At 39.4% G+C, this 25,941-nt stretch overlaps 1 pseudogene across 1 annotated transcript in view; it reads right to left on the bottom strand.

Moving 5' to 3' along the window:
- The window catches only part of LOC148072046 (uncharacterized), a 155,892-nt pseudogene that overhangs the window by 18,962 nt on the left and 110,989 nt on the right, over window positions 1-25,941 (bottom strand). The window contains exons 3-8 of the transcript XR_015712818.1: window positions 25,359-25,423; window positions 20,085-20,111; window positions 11,355-11,381; window positions 9,995-10,021; window positions 7,015-7,041; window positions 6,328-6,354 (exon numbers count right to left, since the gene is read on the bottom strand). The product of XR_015712818.1 is annotated as an uncharacterized LOC148072046 (transcript). The remainder of the gene's footprint in view (window positions 1-6,327; window positions 6,355-7,014; window positions 7,042-9,994; window positions 10,022-11,354; window positions 11,382-20,084; window positions 20,112-25,358; window positions 25,424-25,941) is intronic.

Below are 25,941 nucleotides of genomic sequence, written 5' to 3'. Positions count from 1 at the left end.
GTAATGAAGGTGTAGTTCAGCATTAACTCCTTATTATCATGATTTTAGGAATTGAATGAAGAAGGTGTGAGTAAGTACTTGGTCAATAAGTGGCTCATTTACTGTTAATACAAGTTAATAAATATCTTTTTAATAGTTAATATTTGTTCCTTATTCTTCAGTGTTACCATATGTTATCAACTGTTGACGATCTGACAACAATGAATAAAGAAATGGTTTGTTCTCTAAGTAAAGAAGCCTTTATATGTGTTATTCAGCTTCTTTCTAGTAGTTTGATGCTCGAAAGTGCTGGACGAAGAAAACGCTGACATCAGCTGTGATGGACTATAAATGCTTGTGAAAGTTATAAACAGCGAAATAATAAAGTTTGATGGAAGCATCTGTTGAGAGGGATCATGTTGGGTATAATGAAAGGAACCTCCGAGACTCCAACACGACTCCTCCATCTCACATGGAATTCGATTTCCATTAAAAGTCTTCCCAGTTTTTCCTGGTCAAGACTAAACAGAGGCAGTTTGTGTTAGCTGACCGCCAGCGCCTGTGATGACCGCCTGTCAGGCTGATAGCAGCTGATCTTCAGCCAGAGCGCGGAGAAAACCGTGCTGCTGCTCGGGTCCAGTTGGCTCCGAGAACATCATTGAAGGGAAGCATAAATCTGGAGCTGGAGTAAAGTCAGAGTCAAACCAGACTCTCGTGTGTGAAAACACATTTTGGGTCATTTAAGATTAGAGATATGACTGGAGGATAAAAAATGTTTATTGTAGAAGTGATGAATAAATCTTTTCTTTTTCTCTCACACATTAAGATCATCAATCTCTACATCGTTTGTCAAACCTTGGCCTGGGGGCAGAAATACAGCCCTGAAAGCGATATATAAATATTATGGCTTGAAATTGAATTTAATAGGAATTGAATGTACATTTAAATCAGTGTTTGTAATAATTCAACCTATTCATGACTCACATTTACTAGACTTCAATTATTCATTTGATTTTGCTTTTTTTAATGACGATATTGATCCTTGTGTTATCTCAAGGTCAAGGTGACACGAAGGCCCCCCCCTGAAAAAAAAGTGTTTTGGTATCCCTTGTGTTGTCTCTGGTCACTTTGTTTTAAAGTTTTTGACCCCAATGTATGTAAGTTTGAGTGTGTGTTGAAAGCAAGGGGCAATACTCAGAATGGAAAGGAAAAGTCGCAAATGTGCAAAAAGCTGCAGTTCACAGAGTGTCCACTTGAGGCTGGCTGCAGGAACACCAGAAATCCAGCCAGAAAAAGACATTTCTACACATTGCATGGATGTGAATGTTTTTTTAGTTTTGATTATATTAACGTTCATCAGGTTTCATGCATAATAAGAGGCGCTGTTGACTTGACTGACAGGTCAGTGCAAATTCAGCCAGTACAAACTCTTTAAGAGTGTGTATTCCCAAGAATCTGGTGATACGATATTTTGTGATTTATTGCGACACTGTACTAACAAGGATATATTTGTAGTATTGTCAAGTACTCGACTCTGGTGTTACTACTTTTGTTTGTTTTGAAAAACCAAAATATCTCCAAACATCAGCTTAAAAAGCTGCTGGAGTCCACTGTATCCTCTTGTCCTCATGTCATCCCCAGGATCTAATTGTTCCTTTAGAACGTTATAAAGGCCAAATATTGATTTGCAACACAAACATTAACAATGTTGGGAATATATTCATGATTTCAAACCTAATATAATAACTTTATTTTATCCACTTTTTATATATATATAATAAAAAAATGATCAATTCAGTGCTGGTGAACATGGGTATTGTACAGAGAAAAAAAAGATTTTACTTTCTTAGACCTCTACTCTTGTCCAGAGTCTGGCTAAACAAGAAGACTACATTTCCAGGAAGGTTTAGTAGGTTGGAAAATGACACAAGCTCGGGAGAAACCGTGAGGAGAAACCAAGGGTCACCTCAAACTTAACTACCACACTGAAGGTTTTGACCAACGATCTGTCCGTCTCGCTCACAGTAGGTGAAGAAGATTATCGGCCAAACGAAAAGTACAATGTGTTCCTTCTCCGTTCCTTCCCCAAAAACTCACCACGGAGAGATCGATCCTCCCATGAGGATTCTGTGAACACACTGTGGTCAGAGCTGGATATCTGAGGTTTTCTCCCCCAACCACAGGCTCCTCCTCCCCCTCTCGTCTCCCACTCCTCACTGTCACTGACATCCATGAAGCCCACACTTGACAGAGAGCTTTTCCTTCGCCTCAGTCTCATCAAACTTCTGCTTAATCTTCTGACAAACAGCTCTCTGACCTAAAGCTGCGGTCTGACCGTGACCTTTAGTCGCTCGAACTTCTTTAAACGCCGATGACACACTGATCCAAACACGCAGCCAGATCTCCTCCATGTGCTTTTAACGACGCAGGGACTGGGAAACTGTTCATGGGTTCGATTCCCTGCTGTGGCGAGAGATGCTCCATACAGACGATGACCTTTTGTTCTTCCAAATCTCATGTTTCCATGATAGCTTGACGATGCAGTCGTTCTGTTTTTGTAATTCTTCCTAATAAAACCTGACGGAGGAAGTGGAGACGATCGATGGGGAGGATAAAGAGGCGCGACGGTGATTTAAAGATGCTTTCCATTGTCACGTAGTTCTTCACAGTCGCTTCTGTGAGACTTGAAGGAAAAAGTGCTGCAGCTGAAGATTTATTTTCTTGTTTGACTTCTCGAAACAATAAAGTAGGAGTGACTGATGCAGTTCACTTCCTGTTTCACCAAGAATGTTTTCATAATAATCTTTGAAGGTAGGATTAGGTCTACAAATGACTCATCACCGGCTTGATCGGAGGTTAGTAGATACTAGTCGTAGTAGTTACCATAGGTAGATAATAAAAGGAATACATTGATGTTGTAAATAGGATGCTAAGACAGTTAGCGCTTTGGCCAAACTTAATTCATATTTTCTCCCAGACGATGACAAACATTCTACCGGAAGGTTTTTCTCAAAACAAATGCTGACATCATCAGTACCTGATGATCGGTGGACATTTCTGATTATTTTGGTAGTAACTAGTGATATGCTGATGAAGCTTCATGAAGCAGTGTCATGTTGTTTAGGGGTCAGTAGGTGGCGCCATCATTTTAAAAATGGCGTGATGTTTCATTAGAACAGTTGTTTAAAACAAAGGAAAATAGTGCAGAGACCGCCATCTAGTGGACTAATAATGCTTCATGAAGCTTGATCAGGCCATCACTAGTAGTAAACCTTCGTTTTAAATTAATACTAAAGAGATTTAAACAAACAACCGTTCAAGTCACAGGGACAAACAATATGTATATTTACTTTACAGGACGTAGAGGTCTAATTTTGATATTGTCTTTTGCTTCTTTGAGACGGAAGTTTACATTATTAACTCTGTCTTGTTCACTAAACAAATTCCAGTTTAAAGGTTAATTAATGTGTTTATTTAAGTTCAAACAGATGTTGGACTCTTTTGTATCATCAGTATGTGTTTGTTTGGTCAAAACTCTCTTTTCATTGAAATATTGACGTTAGAAAATGGTCTTAAGCCCCGCCCACTGAAAACACTTTCTGGATATGAAATGTTGTTTATCACAACCACGCCCACTCTGCTGTGATTGGTAGAAACATTAAGGTTTGTCATCAACTGTCATAAATCCCGGAAGTCTCCACCTCCAAGGGACTTTTTGTATAAACAAAGATGGGCGGGATTACAGCTGGCTGGAGGAGGAGTGAAGCCATTATTATGTCATAATGGACTCTTGTAACCTCTCCTTTGCCCAGATTTCAGACAGGGGAGAACATATATGAGGTAATAACTTCAACTTCTTCATTTGTAACATGTGAGTAAGTCAGGAAAGTTGGAGTTTCACATTGGTTGACCTTAACTTACATTGAACATCCATAATTTCCTATCTTAAACACTGACATCTAAATACCATATAAACATGAACGTTCATCAACGTTCATTTTAAGCCAAATATCCTGTGGGCCACTTAAAATAACTTGGCAGGCCATGAGTTCGACTGATGTGCTGTAAAAGTTTTAAAGCTTTCAACGTCAGTGTCAAGTCCCTTAACGTGTGTCCAAGTTCAATATTTTGAAAGAAAGGACTATATCCACGTCTGCCACACTATCTTCAATTCAAGAAGCGGGAAGTGAAACGACATACGCCTTGATAGGAATCAGGTATTTCCGAACCACATCGTGAATATGGTTCCGCGTGGCAGCCGTGACAAATTTACACTTGGTTTTCTCCCCTGCTGTAGAATCATAGAGATCCTCTCCTTCATGTCTAGTTTTGATTTACACACTGGCGTCAACAAACGTTGTTTGAGTCTCGACAGTGTTGCAGTCCTGACAGACACATGGTCTGGCAGCAGCAGCATAGACGACGGAGAACGTTTGTGGTTTTGGGGAGGGATACGTAAATAAAGTGAGAAACCAGACAAAAGGAGTGTAAATAATAATATGTGTAAACACACATTAGTAATAAAGAGGACTGTGTTTGACAAGAGATCAAAAAATGTTTTCGAGTGTTTGCATCATGAACTTGTGAATGAAGGCGAATTTCTTTTGAACACAAACCAAGTTGCGGTTCCATTTTTTGTGGTGTTTAATGGTAAATCTCTCCCTCCATTAATCCATTCCTCCATCAATATATCCATCCCTCTATATATATATATACATTCAACCGTCGTTATATCTATCCACCCAACATCCATCCATCCATCCATCCTCTATTTAGCTGGAAACCTATCCATATTTAATCATCAACCCATCCATCCATCCATCCCTCTATCTATATAACCATTTGCCCATCCTTCTATCTATCCACCCAACAATCCATCCATCCACCCAACAATCCATCCATCCATCCATCATCCATCCATCCATCCACCCAACAATCCATCCATCCATCCATCATCCATCCATCCACCCAACAATCCATCCATCCACCCAATAATCCATCCATCCACCCAACAATCCATCCATCCACCCAACAATCCATCCATCCACCCAACAATCCATCCATCCACCCAACAATCCATCCATCCACCCAACAATCTATCCATCTATCATCTATCTGTCCATTTCTCTATCTATATATCCATTCCATGGATCTACCCATCCCTCTATCCAGCTGTAGATCTTTACCTCTTTATCTTCATCTACCGATCCATCAAACCCTGCATCCTTCTTTTTTATTCATCCACCTACTTCAACCCTCTATTATACCATATATTCACCCTTTCCTCCATCTATCCATCCATCCATTCATCAACTGATACATCTTTCTAGCCATGAATCCATGCTATATTGGTCTATCTATCTATTACTCTATCCATCCCTATCCTTATATCTATCCATCCCTCTTTCTAGCTGTAGATATATCCCTCTATAGCTTCATGTATCTGTCTGTCAAACATCTATCCATCCATTTCACCCTTAATGTGACAAGATATAAAAACCAGTGCACAGAACATTTGAAAAACCCCTTTGTGTTTTTTTCAAAATTAGGACAAAAATGACCTCATGAAGAGCACATTGAAATTCTCATAGTGAATGCATGTGCTCTGTGCATAATTTACCATCATGAAAGGAACCGAATTAAGTGTCCAGAACCGGTCCTGGTTTAGACATTTCGGGTTTAAACCAAAGCAGATGTCCCTGTTTTTATTTCCGTGCGATGATAATGTAATTTAAACCGAAATGGGGAAAATAACATTAAACAAAAAATGTTTTCTTCTTCTATTTTACACCACACTAAACTTGGTGGGGGATAATTACAGAGATGTCATGATATTGAAGTAGATGCAAAGTGTTGCCCACCACAAAACCTTTTATAGAAAACCCAGGCTGGATAGCAGATTTGTTTTTTTATGGTGAGGTTTGATATTTTCATTTCTAATAGCAGGGATGCAACCATCCTAAACCTCATCTGACGACCTGCGGCTTGTTGTTCCTGGAGTTGCTAAGCATCGACACAGTCATTTTTATTTAATAGCAACTGAAGACAGTTAAGTTCCCTGAAACAGAACATGGACAAATTAATAAGTACCTTTTTAAACCATTAATAAAAACCTTTTTTAAGACGCTGTGGTTGGTGTGGAAGTTGGTTTCAGTGGATCAGTGTCGTCTTGTTTGAACATTTTCGCAGATTAGTTTGTTTTTCCGAGTTAATCAACCATTTTAAGTCAAGTGTGAAGATTGTTCAAAACAGTCAAAATCAAACCTAATTGGGGTGTATTTGAAAAAGCCTGTAATCCTTCAGACAAACATCATTAAAAAATAAAAAAGACATTGAACAAAAACTCACCCGTGGTCCAACGTCTCCCTGGTCGCCCTGGAAAAGACACATAATAGCTGTCAATTCTGCTACAGTTCGCATGAATCGATATTATTCTGTGAAGCAACCGTGACGGAGATGATGGAAGAAGTGTAATCTGTCCCCAACTGGCTCCAGATGTCAACATTAACTGTATAAATCATGAGACAGGCTGGATAAGTGGGATCTGATGTGCTGGTGTCTGGTCGGTCAATCTTATTCTCACTGAATCAAAAGGACGATCACAAGAAATTTCAGCTTCGATGGTCCTTCAATGTGACTGACTGTTTATTGTTACTGTGACCATCTCAGTATCCCAGAAGGTTCTGGACCAACAGTCTGTTCGGTAGCCATCCCTACACTTACAGTAACTGGTGTCTACAGTTGAGGAACATCTGGCTGTCATGGAAGCTCGCTGGGAGCCTGTAAACCTTTTTTTTAGTGCCCTGACGTGAGAATGTGAGCAGACACATGAGCTCCTACATTACTACATGTAATTTTCAGACGGTGTGGCTGCTCTACGGTGAGAATGTGGGAGGGCTTTCTTCTGGAAACACCTGCGAGGTTAGGCGCCGGGGTGCGTTCCTAAAGCGCTCCGGCTGTAAATTAATGTAAATCCTCCACATGCGGGGCATGGACTTGTTTCATGTGTGCGTCGTTACTCATGTTGAAGCATACCTTCTCTCCCTTGGGCCCGGCCGGTCCCTGCGGGGGGAAAAGGAATAATTGAAGCAGGTCAGAAAGTACATAAGTCATCGTACATCGCTGCTGTTGAATGACGCGAAAGTCAAGCATTATCAAAGCACGAAGATGGGACAGTGGGACGGCTCAATTTTTAGGACAACTCAACAATAAGATAAGTGTCATGAATTACATCTAACAAGATTATGATGGCTGTGTTTATCTGTCCAGCCTGACGACCCTTATTGCATCTGCTTGTATCTACATTCACTCAAATGACTACCCAAAGCTCACAATCTTAGATACCTGATGTAGATCTACCAGTACATTTCTGGCCCTTTTCCACCGGCTCCTCTAATCGACTCGACTCCACTGGTTTGTATTGTGTTTCCATCACTATGGTATGTCAAATCCAACACTTTTTTTAGTGCCGGATTCCCTTGGTTTCAGGCGAACCGGCACAAAAAAGGTGACGTTGATCGACCGATTACATCACTGAAATGTCGTCATCAACACAACTATACATATATTCTTTCAACGCAAGAAACAAACCGTGATTTTCAAAAAATCGAGTATAAAGTTGTTTCCTTTTTCTCTTGTGAATGTGGTACAACATGCTGGCTACGTTATGATGGCCCTGCCCAGTAGCAGGGGCAGTGGAAACCCAACACAACAGAGTAGTGTGGAGTCGAGTCATGTAGGGCTGGAACTGTGTTGTCGAAAAGTGCAATTAGAGCCAAACAAAACATCCAGAAAGGGAGATATGGCTTCATTACAGCCCATTCCCTCTGATAATGAATTTGTGCATTGACAAAAAAGAAGACGAGTAGGACAACCAATGGGTCTTAAAGTCACTTTACTCCCACTCATGTTGACCAAGGGTTGGAATTATTTTAAGAGTAATCTGTTCCTTTTTTAGAGTTATAGACAAAAGTGTATGTCTATTTTAACGTAGTAGTGACGTTACAGCTGAGCCGTATGGAGGTATTTGGATGTTTTTAAATGTCTTTTGGACGAAGATCAACTGAAGACAATTGAGCTCCAGTCGCTACATGAACATGAACAAACATTTTTGTCTATAACTCTAAAAAGGAACAGATTACTCTGAAAATAATACCAACCTCTAGTCAATATGAGGGTAAGTAGAAAATGAGTGAAATTAGAATTTTGGGTGAACTATCACTTTAAGGACGGACATGATTTGTAATGTTTCAAAATACATAAAAATTCTTTGGAATAATGAGGTAAATTTCTGAAATGTTCATAAGAATTACAGATGACATTCAACTGTATTGTGGTGCGATATGAGACTGAGCCATTGATTGTTGTATTAAATATGCAAGTATATGTTGGCTTGACTTTAACAAGTCTAAAGAATCAGAGCGGAATTCTGTCCATCCATCTTGAATCAACCATCTCTCACTATAAACCTCATTGCAACAGAAAAAGCATTTCCTCACTCATGTCTTTATTTGTCTCCGTCCTCCACTATTGACCATCCTGTATTTCACACAACTTCTGCTTCCACTCAGTTCCCCCGTCAGTAAATCTGTCATGACGCTTCTTGTCCTGATTAGTACTGCCTTCTTGTGAAGAAGCTGCTTCATCCTCAAACAGAGCTGTACTCTCTTCTGGGCAGAGGCCTTGAAGATCAAGATTTGACAATACGTCACGCCATCTGGTGACTGGTAGAACTTTTTCCAACACAGGAAATGTGATAAATGTTTTCCTACGATAGGGGTAAACTGGACGTGTTTGATGGTTTGAAAAGTTCATGGTGGTCTGAAAAAAATGTCAGCAAATTCATCAGATTTCCAGACTTTCTTATCTAAAAAAACATTGTTTCTGTTTCTGTCTCTCTGGTAATTAATCTAAATGCTATCACACTCATTTTTCATAGACATTACTTTCACTATATGTTCATAAACCAGAGTAGATTAATACATTATAAATCCTGAATAGGCCTCAAGGTCAACTAACAGCTATTTTTGCATGAAAAACCTAAATAAAAACTGGTCGACAAAGGAATCTGTTTCTGGTGAAACCAACCGATCTATCTTTCTTTACAAATCTACTCCAAATCTCTGTCAGATTACCGAGTCCTGTTTCAAGATAATGTTATCTACACTACGGAGACATATATACGTCTATATTTGGAGGGATCTGCAACTGTCCAGGCTGCCTTTAGCCCTTTAAAGCTGGGACAGACTGTGGCCAAGGATGAGTTTTATGTTATTATTTGAGATATTTTTGGCATTTATTACACGAAAAAAGAAGGAAAGGTAAATACGAGAAGTCACGATGCAATAATAAAATGATAAAATCGATGTTCGAGTTCAAGTTATAGTAAAAAAAAACATTGAATGGAGGAAAATGTAACATTACAAGTAACATTTTGGGAATTTTTTATTTGTAATTTAACTTTAAATTCTCAACATCCAGAAGGTTTTCTTTTGACGACTAACTTGGACTAAGAAGGACAAACCACTTAAACATTACTAATTATTGTTTCAGCTTCTGTGGGAACAGTGTGAAATATTGGGGAAGTTGAGACTCTTTAAAGAGCTACTGTAATAAATTACCCCCCCCCCCCCACTCTTGTGTGACCCCTCTGCTCTGCATCGCTGGTTTCCATGCTACGCTCGGGTGTTTTGGGGTACGGCGGGATCTAAGCCAGAAGTGATGGATGAAACTAGAGGTGAGGCGCAGAGGGGGTTTCAACACTTTGTTCAGTTGAGCCATGACTCCCTCGTGGCCGCCAGCCCCGGGATGACTGAGGAGGTGGAACTCGTAATAAGATGGCTACCGTCGGCTCCTCATTTAACATTTAAATGGTCCCCGAAGATTAGTGAAAATGATGGAGGGGGGCTCTTCCATCACTGTCTGGGGTCAAGTGTTCCTGGGCAGTCTTGGTTATATCGTGGAAGAGCAGCTGACACTATATAATAAATTCAACAGGTGTGTGTGGTCTGTGTACCTGGCTTCCTTTGAGACCTGGGAGACCCTGAAATGAAAAAAAAACAACTTACGTTAGTTTGCTTATATCCTTGAACGCACAATTTTTAAAGCTACAACACATAAAATACTACTTTTTAATTATTTAAAGTCTCAAGTTACCATTCAATTATTTAAACAATCCCATAATTATTTAACTCATCCCAATAAATCCCAATTATATACTAGTTAAACGTTATAATTAAATAAATAACATGTTGTGTTATTCTTTGTTTTTCTAGAGGAATTCAAAGCTAGCAAAGTAAACCTTCAGGTGATCCACTGTCTTTAAAAGATAAATAAGTGAGACATATTTGTATCTTCTTGAGGAATCATAAAAGTCTACAGTTTGTTTTTAATGTAGACTCAGTTCAGTTACTTTCCCTCCTTGGCGAAGAGAAGCTGCTTAAAAATCCAAATAATTGCTATGCTAAGCTACTGTAGCATTTGCTAAAACGCTAAGCTAACCAAAAATAAACAAGCATTACATTGCTGTGAAGCTGAAACAATACATAGAAGCCGCACAAATCCTCCCAAGGTTATAGGAGGGTTACGAAATCTTGATATGGCGATATATCGCCATATTTTTTTCCACTATACTATATCGATATTCGACTTCCTGCCACTAGAAAGCAGCAGTCATTACATCCTTCGCAGCTAAAGGAACAATAAAATCCTGCAAGGTCCCGGCGATGGCTGAGGACGAGAGGATACAGTCGACTCCAGGAGCTTTTAAAGCTGATGTTTGGACATATTTTGGTTTCAAAACAAATGAAAGCAGTTACGACTTCGTCAAGAGTCATATGGTCTATTAATTCTACAACACCAGAGTCAAGTACTCGACAATACTACAAATATATTCAATTCAATTCAATTTTATTTAAAGTGTCTTATCATAACAAAGTTATCTCAGGACACTATACAGTTGAAATAAGACTACAGTTGATTAAGGAAAAATAGATCCCAGCAATTCAACAAAGAGCAAGAAACAAAACACTGTACAGTGAGCTGTACAGTGAGCTATGGCGAGGAAAAACTTCCTTTTAGAAGGCAGAAACCTCGAGCGGAACCAGACTCATTGTTGACGGCCTGCCGCTTTGACCGGCTGGGAGGAAGGATGGGGGGGTAGACAGATGGATAAGGAGAGGAGTGAGGGAGGATATAGTGAGAGAAAAGACTAATATAACTAAATATATCATTGTTACTACAGTATTGAAAATTGTGATAATGTATTGTAGGGCCAGATTTTTGCAAATACACAAATCTTCCAGGTTCCATAAATATCTTATCCTGTCTTATTTAACATTCATCAAACTAGTTTAATCGATGATTTTTGTACTTACTGGCTTGCCGTCCAGACCAAGAGGACCCTGCGAAGGACAAAGAACAATATAAGAGAAGAAGAAACAAGAGAAGAATGAGATAAACCTTGGCCTCCTTTCAGAAAAAACAAGAAAAGGGTTTTAACGTTTTGTAAATGACTCTCATTAGATTCTTGCCAAGAGCTGGATGAGAGTCAAACCTTCCTAAAGTGCAAAGGTGAAGTAATTGTGTGATATTAGAGCTAATCAAAGTACAAACTACCAGATGAAGTAAACGTTGATTCTTAAACAAAAACATGGATGTTTTGCTAACCTGTATTATCCTCTAACCCTCTGACAGGACACATGGGAGGATATTGAATAGTAAAAATGGCTCATTAAGATTAATAGCAGATGATTCTTTAGCGGAAAATGAAAGAACAGAAGTGTTGTACTAGAGTTTATCTTCAGGTCAGAAATACTGTAAACAGAATTTTATTTATTTGACAACAAAGCTGACAGCAGGAAAACAGAGAGACGATGTGGCGAGAGAAAGCCATCAAACATGTAAATAAATAAGTTTGTAAAGAGAAAATACAGCTGTTGGAAAGTTTTAGAGAAAAGGGAAAGTTTCAAATCCTGCCCTGTTTAGAGTGTGTGTGTTTGGGTGTGTGTGTGTGTTGTGTTGTTCATTCTGACGTCCTACAGGTGTCTGTGAGACATGGAGCTTGTGGCTCCTCCACTATAGAGTGTGTATGGACGTCGTCCAGCTGGAAGCATCACAGGAAGACACAGGACTATGTTTCTGTGGTGATGACATTGTTTGGTGGAGACAGCGCTTGCACTCGCCAACTTTGTTTACATCCAAAAAAAACACACAAAAAACAGCCACTCTACCATCCTCTTAACTCGAGGGAACAACACTAACCCAAAACAAACTGTCCTGAACCACTTGAAAGCACCATTATAAACTTTTTCAAATAAATCAGGTTGTTGACTCTTCAAAATGTTTGCAAATGGTATCTTCAGAAAATCGAAACTATACATCTACTTGAGACCTTGGCTCCTGAAAGGGTTTTCGATTTTTTGGTGCTGTTATGAGGCTTTAAGAAACGGCGTCGTAGCCTGAACATGTAACCGTTGATATACACCAAAAATGATAGTGTTCAATTTAGATATTACACATTTATTGAAAAAAAGAGTATGCTACACTTGTGTCAAACTCAAAGCCCGAGAGCCACATCCCGCCTGCTAGGAAATTTGATGGGGTTCGTCTGATGAAGTAGATCGATGTTCATGTTGACATGGTGACCTATAAAGATGCCAGTGTTTAAGATAAGATAAGGATGGATGTCAAAAATTATGCAGAGACTTCATAGAAGAGCTAAACTGATTATTGACTAAAGGAATTTGAGAGAAGAAGAAAACAAAGCGAATAGGATAAAATCAATCTTCGTGTTTTGACAATAAACCTTTTTTTTTTAACTATGAGGGATAAAATACTTTGACCTCTTGTGTGATTGAGTTTGTAACCTATGGTTTATTACCAGGATGTTATTGTTATTCATGAAATTATTTAAATACGTTTAAAAATTAAACTTTAATTTAAAAATTAGGTACTAATGCTATGTGGGACTTTCAGACGTAGTGTCTTTTGTAAAATTGATTCTCTTAAATAAGATACACTTGACACTTCTTTTTGTTCGCAATAAAAATACTGGACGCAAAACGCACTAGTTTTAAACAAATTACCTCATTATTTCTTTAAACTGGTATTTAAAAGTCACTTTTTTATAAGTATTACGTCTCAGACATGTGTCCAGGAGTTCCTGCCATAGGTCACAGATCAGACGCCTTCGAAAAAAAAAAACTGATTAGCTTTAGTCAGAGTCAGCGCCAGATCCCAAAGGTTAACCTCGTAACGGGACGGCGGCCTCAGGCTCACTTGAAGAAGACGTAGACCTGAAAGTATCTGCAGGAGACGAGGTCTTCAACTTGGCCCGAGCAACACTTGCAACAATACCTCTGTGGCTCGACGTCAAAACATGTTAGTGAAGGATGTGATCAATGGACGGTGAACTAATGACTCCTCTAGCTCTTCATCCATCTTCGTGTTCGACTTCAGGGGCCACTTGTTTTCTCCGGCATTTCCAGCTCCACCCTTTTCCTTAATCGTCTGCTGATGAAGGTGAAGCATTCAGACGAAGCATTCCCACCAATTATACGGCTCTTAAACACATTTCTGGAAAATGAACGGCGCTCCAGGTGGCGAGCGTCTGGATGTGTGTGTACATGAGCGCATGTGTCTCCCTGACCTAGTTAAAGCGAGGTGTCTCTCCGGTCTTTATGGAGCCCCCTCTGGTGACGCTTATCCAGCAGGGAGTAACTGTTGATGATGCAGCTTCAGCAGAGCAGACGTCTCGGCCGCAAGCACACGTGTGTCTGACATTGTTGGGTTCGTCGAGGAGCTCGGGGGTCATTCTGACCGAACCCACTCATGGCCTCGCTCCAAAATGATAAAATGTTTAAAAATGCATTTACAAGGATCATAACTGAGAATTACATTAAGTAATTTTTAAATACAATAAACATTTATTTTCATCAACAACATGTTGTTTTTTTTACCTCATAGACTTAGCATCTTAAATATTCCTTAAAAACTATAATTTCTTTGACCATATTTTAACTATCTGCATTATTAAATCGTTTCTGCTGTTACAAAGACACTGTTTCTTAAAGAGATATCACATACCGAAAGTGACTCAAACCCCTACATGAGCTAATGTCTAAAGCCGGCGACTTCAAATTTATTATGATTTATTTAGCTTGTTTTGTTAGGTAAACGGGACCAATCCACCCCGTAACACAGCAACGAAAAACTTACATTTCTGTTTAAATTGTATTTTAAACTCTAATGTAAAGTTGAGGAAAAGGGAAATCTGATTTGAATACTTGCTAGTCTAGCTCATCGCTAACAGTGATGGTGAAATTTACCACCCCGTAACACACTCTAGATACAGACGCTGTTAAAATAATGTATATTTGGAACTTTAATGTAAAGTGAAGGGAATTATAAACAGATTCAAATATTTGGTCATTTCATTTTAAACTTTAACGTAGAGTGAAAAAAAAAATAGGAAAAAGGAAACTGATTCATATACTTACTAGCAAGTATATGAATCAGTTTCCTTTTCTTATATTTCTTAGCTTGTCGCTAAAATTGTTAGTCATATTTACCACCCCGTAACATATCATTCTCTAGATAGTAACTGTTAAAGTTGATGTGGTTTTTTAACTGTAATGTAAAGTGCAGGGAATTTCAAACTCATTAGAATACTTGCTCGATTAGCTTGTCGCTAACATTAATAGTCACATTTAACACCCCGTAACATATCATAGATAGAGACACTATTAAAATGTATTCAGCTTTTCAACTTAAACTGATTGAACTACTTGGTATTTTGATTTTAAATTCTAGTGTAGCAAGCACATACTTGCTAGTTTAGCTTATCGCTCACAGTGCTAGCTACCACCCTTCTGTGGTAAAATTTACCACCCCGTAACCCCCCCACAATTTTTGTGTAGTTCAAAAATCTAAAACTAAATGCTGTAAACCTCTAATTAAATAATATAGTCACATTCTCTTCACTGGCAGGAGGCGATGGCACATAAATCCAGTTTTGGCTTCATTACACTAAACTTCTTAAGATTCTATCAATAACTTTGATTCATTCTCTTTCTTGTCTGCAATGCACTCTGGGATTTTTCACAAATGATTTGAAATTAAATTGATGCATTTTGTCGGTTTCATTTGTCTGGTCTATGAGAAATAAGTCATTTCTCACGACAAAAAGCAAAACAATAAAAGGTTTTCCAAGTTTAGAAAATTGTATTACTTTTTATTTGAAAATGCAATGTGGGAATAAAAAGACTCTCTGGGAAACTCGTGCTAATCCTCTCGTCAGAGACACAACCAGCCTCTAGACGGCACCAACAATCAAACGGCCAAACCAGGCACACCACGTTTGGGACAGTAAATTACTGACTGATGCCTTTTGGTGACCGTCTGGCTTCAATCCCAGACCGCTGGCCTGGAAGGGACAACAATAGAGGAAGCCCTGGTCTGTTTTCGTTGAAGCAGGCCCGCGGTCGCTCACAGATTGCCACTCTTGTGTAAACAAGCCGGGGCATCTGAGCGTCAGTCGGTGTGTGTGTTTACTCGTGTGTTTACCCCTCGTCAGATGTCGGTTGTTGTTTGACGGTGGTGAGCAGTTTCTGAAACTCAAACCTTCGGACCGTTTGATTTACGAGGGGGGAAAGAATTGACAGGGGTCACTTGAGGAGAGGAAATACGCACTATTTTCCTTGAGATTCCCCCTCGAAAAACCACACGTAGTTAACGCTGTTTATCGTGCTGTTAATGTGTCAGTGGCGGCACGGCGGCGCATGTATGAACCTAGCATGAAGGAGACATGTGCACGGCACCTGAGTGAGGGGTCGCTCATGCACGACCACACGCCAGCCCGACCGTATGGAACAGTGGGATCACGTCGAGATAAATCTGTCAGCAACTGGCCGGGATTGCAAAAACATTATACCAGAGGATCATGGGTAAAGTGTTCAAGACCTATAACCACCGAAAGACAATCCTCGGTTGGACGATGCAGTTGGTATGTTCTCTATGTTCAGGCACTCCAATTTCCTTCCACATTCCAATAACATACAACAATGAATGACTGTTTGTTGTTCAAAAGGTTAGCCTCTTTCCTGAAGTAGCAAGTAGCCTTGCGCAAGGAAAGGGAACTAGTAAAGCACTGAGTGAATGCATACCTCTGCCAAGGACTTTATAAAAAGTTTATGACACAGGAAATACACGAAAAAAAAAACAAACCCAAGACAGGGATTGGAAACAGCGTCATGTTAGCTTCACACTGTTCCTGAGTTGCTAAAACTACTAGCATCCACCAAATAATTTACGATCTACAAGACGTTTTGTTACTACAGTCACATGGAAGTTGATCAAATCTAGAGATTTAACTGTCGTCTGTTTTATAAAGTCAAGTTTTAATTTTTGAAGCTAGTTTTTGAACAAAGTGTTTTAGCATTTGTCACTATAAGAAACAGATAAACGCCGGGAGAAATAGTGAAGCACTGAGAGAGCGCACACCTCTGCCAAGGAATCTTTTTATTTTTGTAAATAGCGAAAAACTACTTTTAAGATTGTGTTTTCTCAATTGCCTTGTTAGCTTCGCTGTATTTCCAGAGTTACTAAAACTATAGCAATGACATCTAAGCAGCCCCAAAACAATCAAGAAAAAGAAAATGTTACTAAAGACACATGAAAGATGATATGATTAAGTAATCAAATTGTATTCTCTGTTTATAAAGTCAAGTTTAATTTTATTTTTAGTTAAGACGTGTAAGCAGCCACTCAAGCTATGTTTATTCATCTGAAAGCTTCAACTATCCAGATGGATCTCCGACAAAATGTAATCGGTGGAAACATATCCGTGCTTATTATTATGACTCATTTATTTTGGCTACAAGGATTTATGCCAATGAATGCATTTCTAAAAGCACAGCACAAAACTACTCTTAAATTGTACATTTCTGAGTTCGGGGGGCAGGAGTGGAGTAAAAGTATCATGATGTTCTGTTCTATGTTAGTCTTTGTATGTTTGTCTTTGTTATTTTTCTTTGATCTATGTTCTTTATCTTTATCTTTAGACTTAGATTGTATCATCTTGTTCTTTCTCTTTGTTTCTCTTTGTTCTTATTCTTATTTTATTTTAGTTATTTTTTATGAAAAACTGCTGTATTTGCTTTGGCTATTGGAAAAAAAAAATTCCCGAAGGAGACCTGCTGAGGGATCAATAAAACCTAACCTAACCTACTATAAAGACACAACAATTATGATGATGGCTCATTGAAAAAAAAAACATGGATTCGAACAACTGGTCATTTTGCTTTGCTCACTAACTTAAGCAACGCTATCTAGCAACTCCAAAACAATCGCCAATTAACAAGACATTCTAAACACAAACAAAAACTACTTGTCGTCAACCAATAAAACCACAAACGAAGACTTAAGGTGTTGCTCAAGGACCGTCCCTGACGACGTTGGGTTTCTAACCAGCGATCTGACTCTCTACACCACATGTGTCAAACCGGTCCAGTAAAGGGCCAGGGTGGTGTAGGTTTTTGTTCCAACCAGTCAAGCACACATGAGTTGAACCAATCAGGCGTCTGAAGACAGTAATCAATTAATTGTCAGTCTGGTGTTGCTTGTTAAGCCGACACCTGATTGGTTAACTCATGTGTGCTTGACTGGTTGGAACAAAAACCTACACCACCCTGGCCCTTTACTGGACCGGTTTGACACCCCTGCTCCACACCCTGATAATTTGCGTAACTGATTTAAAAGATTAAATAGCAGATGATTGTCAGACACCGAACAGGCCGCTCACCACTTCCCCAAAGCTCTGGCCACGGATGCGTAAACTGTGGTCGCCCTGGAACGGCTTCACACTCATCTGCTGGTTCAGGATCCACAAACAGTTCTGCCCGACAGGGCGACTGTCTCGGTTTTGCTCGATGGCGGAAACCTGATCGGCTCGGTTTTCCCTCGATCGAGTCGAGTCGGAGCCGATTTCGCCGACGTGATTTATCCGCCGCCGCGGCTCGGACGCATGTACAGTGAAATTAGAAAGTGTCGTTCGCACTTAAATCACAATATTTGTTATTATTTATGTAATCAGGGCGAGAGAGGTGGATTTCTGGAGCGAGCTGATCCGAGGAGACTTCGGGGGCGACCTCAGCCGGGGCGAGCAGATGTGAAGGAGATCTTTTTTTGAATTCTAATGAGGACGGTGACAAAGATGAATAGTCACAAACACAAATGTTTTGCTCGCTCGCTCCACCTGTGAGCAATTAGCAGCAGACGTTTCCCGTCAGGAGGGCTGAGCAGTGCCAGGCAGGCTGGGAACCGGGCTGGGACCAGGGCCCCTATGGGGAGTGAGTTCTCCCTCAAAATTCTCAGTTAGACAACAAACAGAACAACACAGCGACGAGTCGGGGAACACGGTACCATGGAAGCAGACAGTTGCGCTTAAATGGTGGCGGCACCGAAAAAACGCTGACGCGTGGAAAACGCTCGTACGAGAAGATATATTCCCAGCTCTGACTAAGACAAATGTGGCCCGTTGTCAAAGTCGGTCTGGCCCCTATGAGAACACAACCGAACAATATGGGTGTGAACCTCTTATGCAAACACAGATCTGATCGTTACTTTAATACTTTCTGTTTTTAAGCAGATAGTCCTTCATCGTTTCAAATGAAAAGTTCTGGTTCAACATTATTAACCTGATAAAGACTAAAATGTAAATATTTTCATTTTAAAACGTATCTTTTAATTGTGTATTATATATGAACACAACAAAACTTTTTTGTTTAATTAAAAAAACATGTCTTTTATGTTTCCACAATGTTGTTACATTTACAAAAAAACATATATTTAAATAATATTCTTATGCAGTTATTTTATAGTACATTAATACAATTTCATAAATATTTGCTCCTTTTGATATTGGCCATTCATAGCAGCTAGTTTGAGTGTGTTAGCAGCAGCTGCTACAAGCCGCGCAAGCTATGATGATTCCTTTAAAAGCTTCTATATCCAGATGGATCTCCATCAAATTCTTATCTACACCAACATATCCTGAAAATCTGCAATTATTTTGCCGGCCGGAAGATAAACGCCAAAAGAACTAGTAAAGCACTAATAGAGCACACACCTCCGCCAAGGACTTTATTTCTATACATTAATAGTAAAGAATACTAGTTTTATTACACAAGAATTATGTTGGCTAAAGGCAAAAAAAAAGGGATGAACTGGCGTCAAGTTAGCTTTGCACTATTATCCTGAACTTAGCAGTTACATCTAGCAACCCCAAAACAATAGCAGGACATTGTGTTACTTCAGTTACACAGAAGTTTATTTCATAATTATTTTCTTGATTTTAAATCAATGATTTCCTACAGAAATATATGGGAAATTATTCTTGGTATTTATTTCATGAATATGTTTTGCATTGAACTGCTATAATTTCCACTCATCAGAATCAGAATCATGTGTATTGCCTTTGATGTAAAAACAAAACAGGATTTATTTTGCGAGCCAATCACAGAGGCAGAAATGTCAATGTAATACTTTTTTTCAATTTTGCCAAAGAGTATTAATTGTATAGTCATGGTAAAATGCATTTTTATAGGACATTTGGACGATTTCTCAATCATCTCTACCTCAATTAACGAAGCCAAAAGTGAAATCCGCCACACGAGGGCGCTGTAATGAGATCCAGACACTTTCAAAATCCATCACTGGTGCAAACATGCGTCTGCTTTCCATTGTAACGCCATGTCCTGAATCAATATTGAAGCTAATTCAAAAGAGGAGGCCACTTGTAGATCCACATTTTGTGGCTTTTTTATTTTCTGATCGAATTTCTGCTGCCTTTTATTCAATTGATTCTCTTAACATGAGTCGCGATGTTGTGGCAACAATGTTAGATCGTGTTTCTTGTGTTCCTGGCAATAGTTAAGAGTGTCTTCCTGGGGCGGGATATTTGAAGTTGTACTCTTGTACCGAAGCAGGAAAAAAAAACAGCCACATTTCAAGGAACAGAAAAGATGAAATAGTGAAAGAGGAAGGAGTGGAGGAGGTGACGGGGTCGATTAAAAGGAGTGACAGGGTATAAAACAAATCACATTTACCGGGTATCCATCCCGTCCAGCCTTGCCCTGGTGAGGTTAGAGATTAGAGCAGGAAGCATGGAGACAGGTTAGCACACAAACGCATCACTCCGATCTGATACTTCACTTCTAATGGCTCATGATGAAGGAGGAAAATCTACATTTTGAGGAATTAATAGACTAAAACGGAGCTTAAATGATCATTAAATGGATCAACTTTGATTGTCAACATTGAGGATAACACCACAAATATGGCGTTTTATTTTGAAATGCTATGAATAGTTGTGAAAACTGAAGCACGTGTCATAAAGTGTCATCTTCGTTCATGTCTTATATCCGGGTGAGAGATGCATTTATGGATCCTTTGATGACGATATATGGCGGTGATCGGATGGATCTCCTTGATCATCACATGCTCACCGACACGTTCTTCCACAAGGTTGTCGGTTGAAGCCCAGGCAGTGCACATGTGTGACTTTTAGTGTGTCTGTGTGTGTGTGTGGTGTGTGCAGTTTACTACCTGTGGAGCAGAGGGTTGTACTTACTGGGGTTCCTAGAAGAGAAAAGAAAAAAGTCAGATATCAGAATGATGACTCATCGATCAGTAACAGCAAACATAGATAGACTTTAAAATCCTCTGAAGATCTCCTTCGGGAAATTGGGTTTCCAGTTAACAACAGACGATATTTTCATTAAAAACAAGAACGAGAACAAAGTTCAAGGGATGACAAAGTGCAAATATAAAGAACATAAATCAAAGGAAATACGCAAAGAAAAGGATACAAAGATTAACAAAGAATTACATCATCCTTTCACTCTGTTCCTGCTCCAGAATTCAGAATTATAAAGTCCAATAGCACAAGGAATGAGTGCCAGAGTCTATTAGTGTTGCAAATGTTTTCAGATTAGATCCATGAATTCAGATGTTGAGAATAGTTCAGGGAAATATAGCAGTTGCTATATTAAAACAGTAATCAGTAAAAGCATGTCATAGAATACAATTAAGTGCAAAAACCTTGAAATTTGGACGACATTCTAACCACATTTTAAAGAGATTTCATTGTACTTTATCAAATTCAGGTATTTAACTATGTTGCCATTTGTGATGCTTACTTAGATTTCTGATTGTTTGTAAAAAAAAGAAGCATTTTTTGGTGTCTTTTCAACAAGAGAATGTGAAAACACAATAATTGTGTGTGTAAATGAAAAAAAAGCTTTTACACAATAAACAAACTCATTTTTACAAGATCCTGTAAGACAATTTTATACAGTGAGTGAATAAACAAAAGTAGTGGCTTTAGATGAAAAAGGCATGTTTAGTTATCTCTCATTTTGTTTGCAATTAAATTAAAAGATGAAAAAAAGATTGTGAATTAGGCAAGGGCTGTTTTAGAGGTGTAGTTTCAGGGAACATTTTTTACACTGAGGGTTCGACTTTTGAATCAGTAGAACATTAAAACTATCAGCTCATCATTATCGTATCTCAGGACATCATAGATTCTTATGTTTTCATGTTAGAACTAGAGTTTCTTTGGACTGATGCATAAAGGAACTAACACATCTAGAAAACCTCAGATGATCCTGGAGAAGAACTTTGAACTCAGCAGCAGATATGAAACAACTTCAGGTCACTGTAGTTTAACATGTAACGACAATAATCCAAAACCCGTAGAAGCTTCAGAACTTCATCAGACTCCTGACTAAAGAGGTTTGTGGCTCAACGGTTATGATGGACAGACTCCTGGAACTCATGGTTTCAGTTAAGAGATGAAGTAATGTTTGGAATTTGGGGTATTAGATCAAGGCCCGGCTGGGACCGAAGGAGTCTGGTGTGTTCCGGCAGAGTTTGTGACCTTGAAAGCATGTTCTCCAGACTTTCATGTTGCATTCAACTTAAGAAATCATTCTTGCTCTTGTTATCGTTTGATGGAACAAAAACAAATACTTCCTGTCGAGCTAAACTCCCTCAATGGAGATAGAGGGTTGATATTTTAACTAAATATTAGTTACAGTTCATCTCCAACCAACCTTCACTGATGAACAATATTTTCACATTATTTTAACTTTTGAACAATTGAAATAAATTATTGCTTTAAAGCAGCAGTAAGGAAGATTTGAGATATTTGTTTTCGCACCATCCCCATCATTGTAGGAATGGTGTAAACGTTAAAAAGTATTTTTCTAAACGAGAGTAAGGCCATGAAGGAAATTAATGCAACATCCATTGTTGACCAGCTGCTGTTAATAGTAAGTATTAACATTATAGCTTCTGCTGAGCTAATCCTGTCACAGGACATACAGTATAAAATCAGGTCTTAATGTAAACATGTTCTGCTTTAATATTTTTGGCAAAAGACAAAGTTGCTTTGTGCTATTCCTGCAATTTAGCGATAACATCTAGCAACCCCAAAACACTATACAATCACCATAAGCAAGACAATCTTTTGCTAAAGTCACACAGAAGTTTTGTTACTAATTATTATTTTCATTTCAAGTGAACGATTTCCAACAGAAATATATGGGGTTTTTGGTTATTTTTTTTTACTCAACAAGGTACTATTACAGTTTTTCATGAAAAATTCCAAATCGTGTGTTTTACTCAAAGGTTGCTTTGCCTCTGTTGTTGGTACCCTTACATCTACCATGGGTTACTTGATGGTTCTTGAAGACACAGAATCATAGCTCGGGGCCAAATATATGGTCCAGGAAACGTATAATTTCTGGAATATCTTTGAGTCTCTTTGCTTGAAAAATGTTTCTATTGTGCTTTTCTTAATTTCAAAACTAAATATATTTAATTAGATCTTCTAATCATATTAACATGTTGTTGCCTTTACTATTTCAGCTCGTTATCTCGATTAAATATCAGTAAAATAAATAAATATCAGTTGACGTCTCGGCTGACTCGGCGGTAACAGACGCGCTCCAGGGACGTGGTGTCAGGGTGAGCCCGAGAGGAAGGTGCTGGGGTTTACGAGGCAGGGAGACTAAAGTCAATTAAGTCTGGCTGTGTCTAGACGCCCGCGGAAGGACCTCCTGGGCTGGACGGTTAAGAAAACAAACAAACTTGCAAACGAGCACCCCTAAACATTGAACTTGAGGCCGGGGACTAATGAGAAAGAAGAAGTCAGGAAGTGCGAGTCAGCAGAGGAATCTTAACCTTGCTTTGAGATCCCTATAGAAATGAAGTTTCATTCGAAGAACCTGGTCTCAGACACAATAGAGCGTCACAACATAAACACGACCACGTTTCTTTTTTAATTGCAGTCGCTCCAGCTGACAAACAGCGAGCGACGGCTGGAGAAGCTTTTCTACGTTTTTTTCTACGTTCTGCCTTCTTTAACGTGAGGTCCGACATAAACCCAGCGCCTTGTGTGCGTTGTGTATACAGAGCTGAAGCCGCAGTTTACATCAAACACTGTTTCTACACGAAACCATTTTACTCAGGATTACTTTTTACTACAACAATCATGGGCGGCGCTGCTGATGTTGTTTAGTTGAAGCCAAAATACATCCTGCTCCGGTTCGCTTCAAGCCCGCAGGACAAGACACTAATCGTATTTATATCGCTTGATTTTAAACAAATGGGACCAGCAGAAAAGGGGGGTGGAATGAAAAAGAAGGGGGAGCAATATTGTTGTTGTTCATCAGGAGTATAAATATTAGCTTCCAGTATAGATGGGCCAAAAACTCTCAATTCTGGGAAAGTGTGTATGTTTTTAAAACTGAAATTATTTGCATTGATTCTGCCAAGAATGGATGTTAGCATGAGTCGACTGCAATGTGGTGAAGACTTGCTGAGTCTGCAATGTTTGATAAAGTATTTTCTTTTGCTGTGCTTGCAATGTTAGCAATGTTATATAAGTTGCTTTAATTCTGTGAGTTTTAAGTTCTCAGCATGCTTGAAAACTCCAATTTCCTCCCACATTCCACAAGCATTAAAATCAGTTTTCCTAGATAAATCTGGAAGAATATTTTTAGAAAGAAAGTTTTAAGGAAAACTAGCTAAGAAACACATCAGGGTCACACCATATTATTTATGAAATAAAAGCGGACTTCACTGTTTTTTTAATTCAAAAAAGGATGGTTTTCATAGATATAAAAAAGTATTAAAATCTTTTTCTGTCATAATATTGTATTGGACAATGCTAATCTTAATTCTATTAATCCAGATTATTCACTTCAAACTGAAAGTTTGAGCTATGGTATGTCCTAAATCGCGCACTTCTATTTTGAGTACACAAGTGCACTCAAACGGCCAGTAAAAAGAGTGTGGATCGATGGACACTTTCCACCCTCAACGACCGCCATCTTAGTTACGTTGATGACGCTAAACGCAAGCTAGCAGATACCGGAGTAAATGTCTTGGTAAAAAAAACCTAATTTAACCACAAAACAACACAACAACAATAATAACACAATAAAACGAAAAGCAATTTCCAGTAAGTGTGTAGCGGCAGTGTTTGATCTGAGACAGTACACTGACGAAATTTGCACACTGCACAAGTAAGTGCACTGTCTTACAGTGTACTGTAAAGCAGTGCATTTAAACGAGTGCGCAATTTGAGACACAGCATTGCAACTCTTCACTAACAAATGAAAGACCATCTTCATGATCGTCTCCACCTGTGATGTGGTTCTCTGTTGAGGCTACAACCTCTTCCTGAGAACCATTTAAATACCATCAGATGACTCTTCCCCAGGAAGTGTTGCATGAGTCACGCGGGGAAAATAAAACATCTTGACGATCGCTAATGTTGTCACCAGGACTGGAGCTGGTCTCAAAATAACCACCTCTGCATGATTCACGACTGATCCGACAAACAAACCTGGCGAATAAAACGCTACCGTTTACATTCAGGATGATATTGATCCATTAATGAAAAACATCTGCTTTGTCCATCATGGCAGCTTGTTCGGTGAAGATGGGAGTCTGTGGGTGGGGAGGGGGAGGAAGATGTCGGAGAGCGTTGGAGGCTAGTGAAGTTGGCAAGAGAGAATCTCATTAGGGTTGAAGTGCAGCTGCTACCGCTCAGCAGAGGACGTCTGACATCTGGGCAAAGTTAGTGCAACCACATGGCCGAGGTTAGCGCGATGTCGGCACAAAAAAAACGGGGAGGTGCAGCGAGATGGGCCCGGTCGGCCTCGTCATCCACCGGGGCCTGACTCACGGGGTCACCGCTTTTTTATCAGAACCCCAAGTCTCAAGAAGTCACCCAGCAGAAGAGGCTCGTAGAAGCTCGTTCGGAAAAAAAAAAAGGATTCCAGGAAAAATGGAGAAGAAACAAACAGAGCAGGTGGAGGACGTCACTTACCAGGTTCTCCTCTTCTTCCCATCCTGCCACGCTTTCCTGGAGGTCCTGAAAACAGAGACAGACCAATAAATACTTCAAATCCGTACGAGCGGAGAACAAATCAGCGTTCACAGTCACAGGTTGACGTCGAAGAAGAAACAAATATCAACCATGAAGATGCAACTTTCTTTGGGGTCATTAGATGTTTTCCTGTTTTAGGAAAACAACTTTTTCAGTTTTCGTTCTTCTTACGTTTCAACACACCTGCGCTCGATTTAGTCGGCGATTAAACATGAACGTGTGATTCTGTTCTCCGGCACCTGGAGAGCGTCAGGACGTGACACTGATTTTTAGTGGAACAATTTTTTCAGCTTTGGACAGTTCTGGTGAGAATCGACGCAGAATGACGAGCCAGCGCTCCTTCAGCGACAGAACCATGAATCACTTCCACTGACTTGCCCAGTAGCTGAGCCGCCCCTGCTGCTTTTTACAAGTTGGTACGACGTATATTGGGGTTCATGACTCACGAAATCTAAAGTCAAGACTGCTGTTCATGTTGCATTTCAGTCTAAGGATCCCATCGT

This window comes from Callionymus lyra, chromosome 9 (assembly GCF_982586985.1).
Source record: "Callionymus lyra chromosome 9, fCalLyr1.hap1.1, whole genome shotgun sequence".
Classification (NCBI taxonomy): domain Eukaryota; kingdom Metazoa; phylum Chordata; class Actinopteri; order Syngnathiformes; family Callionymidae; genus Callionymus; species Callionymus lyra.
This window is presented reverse-complemented; position numbering and strand designations above follow the sequence as displayed.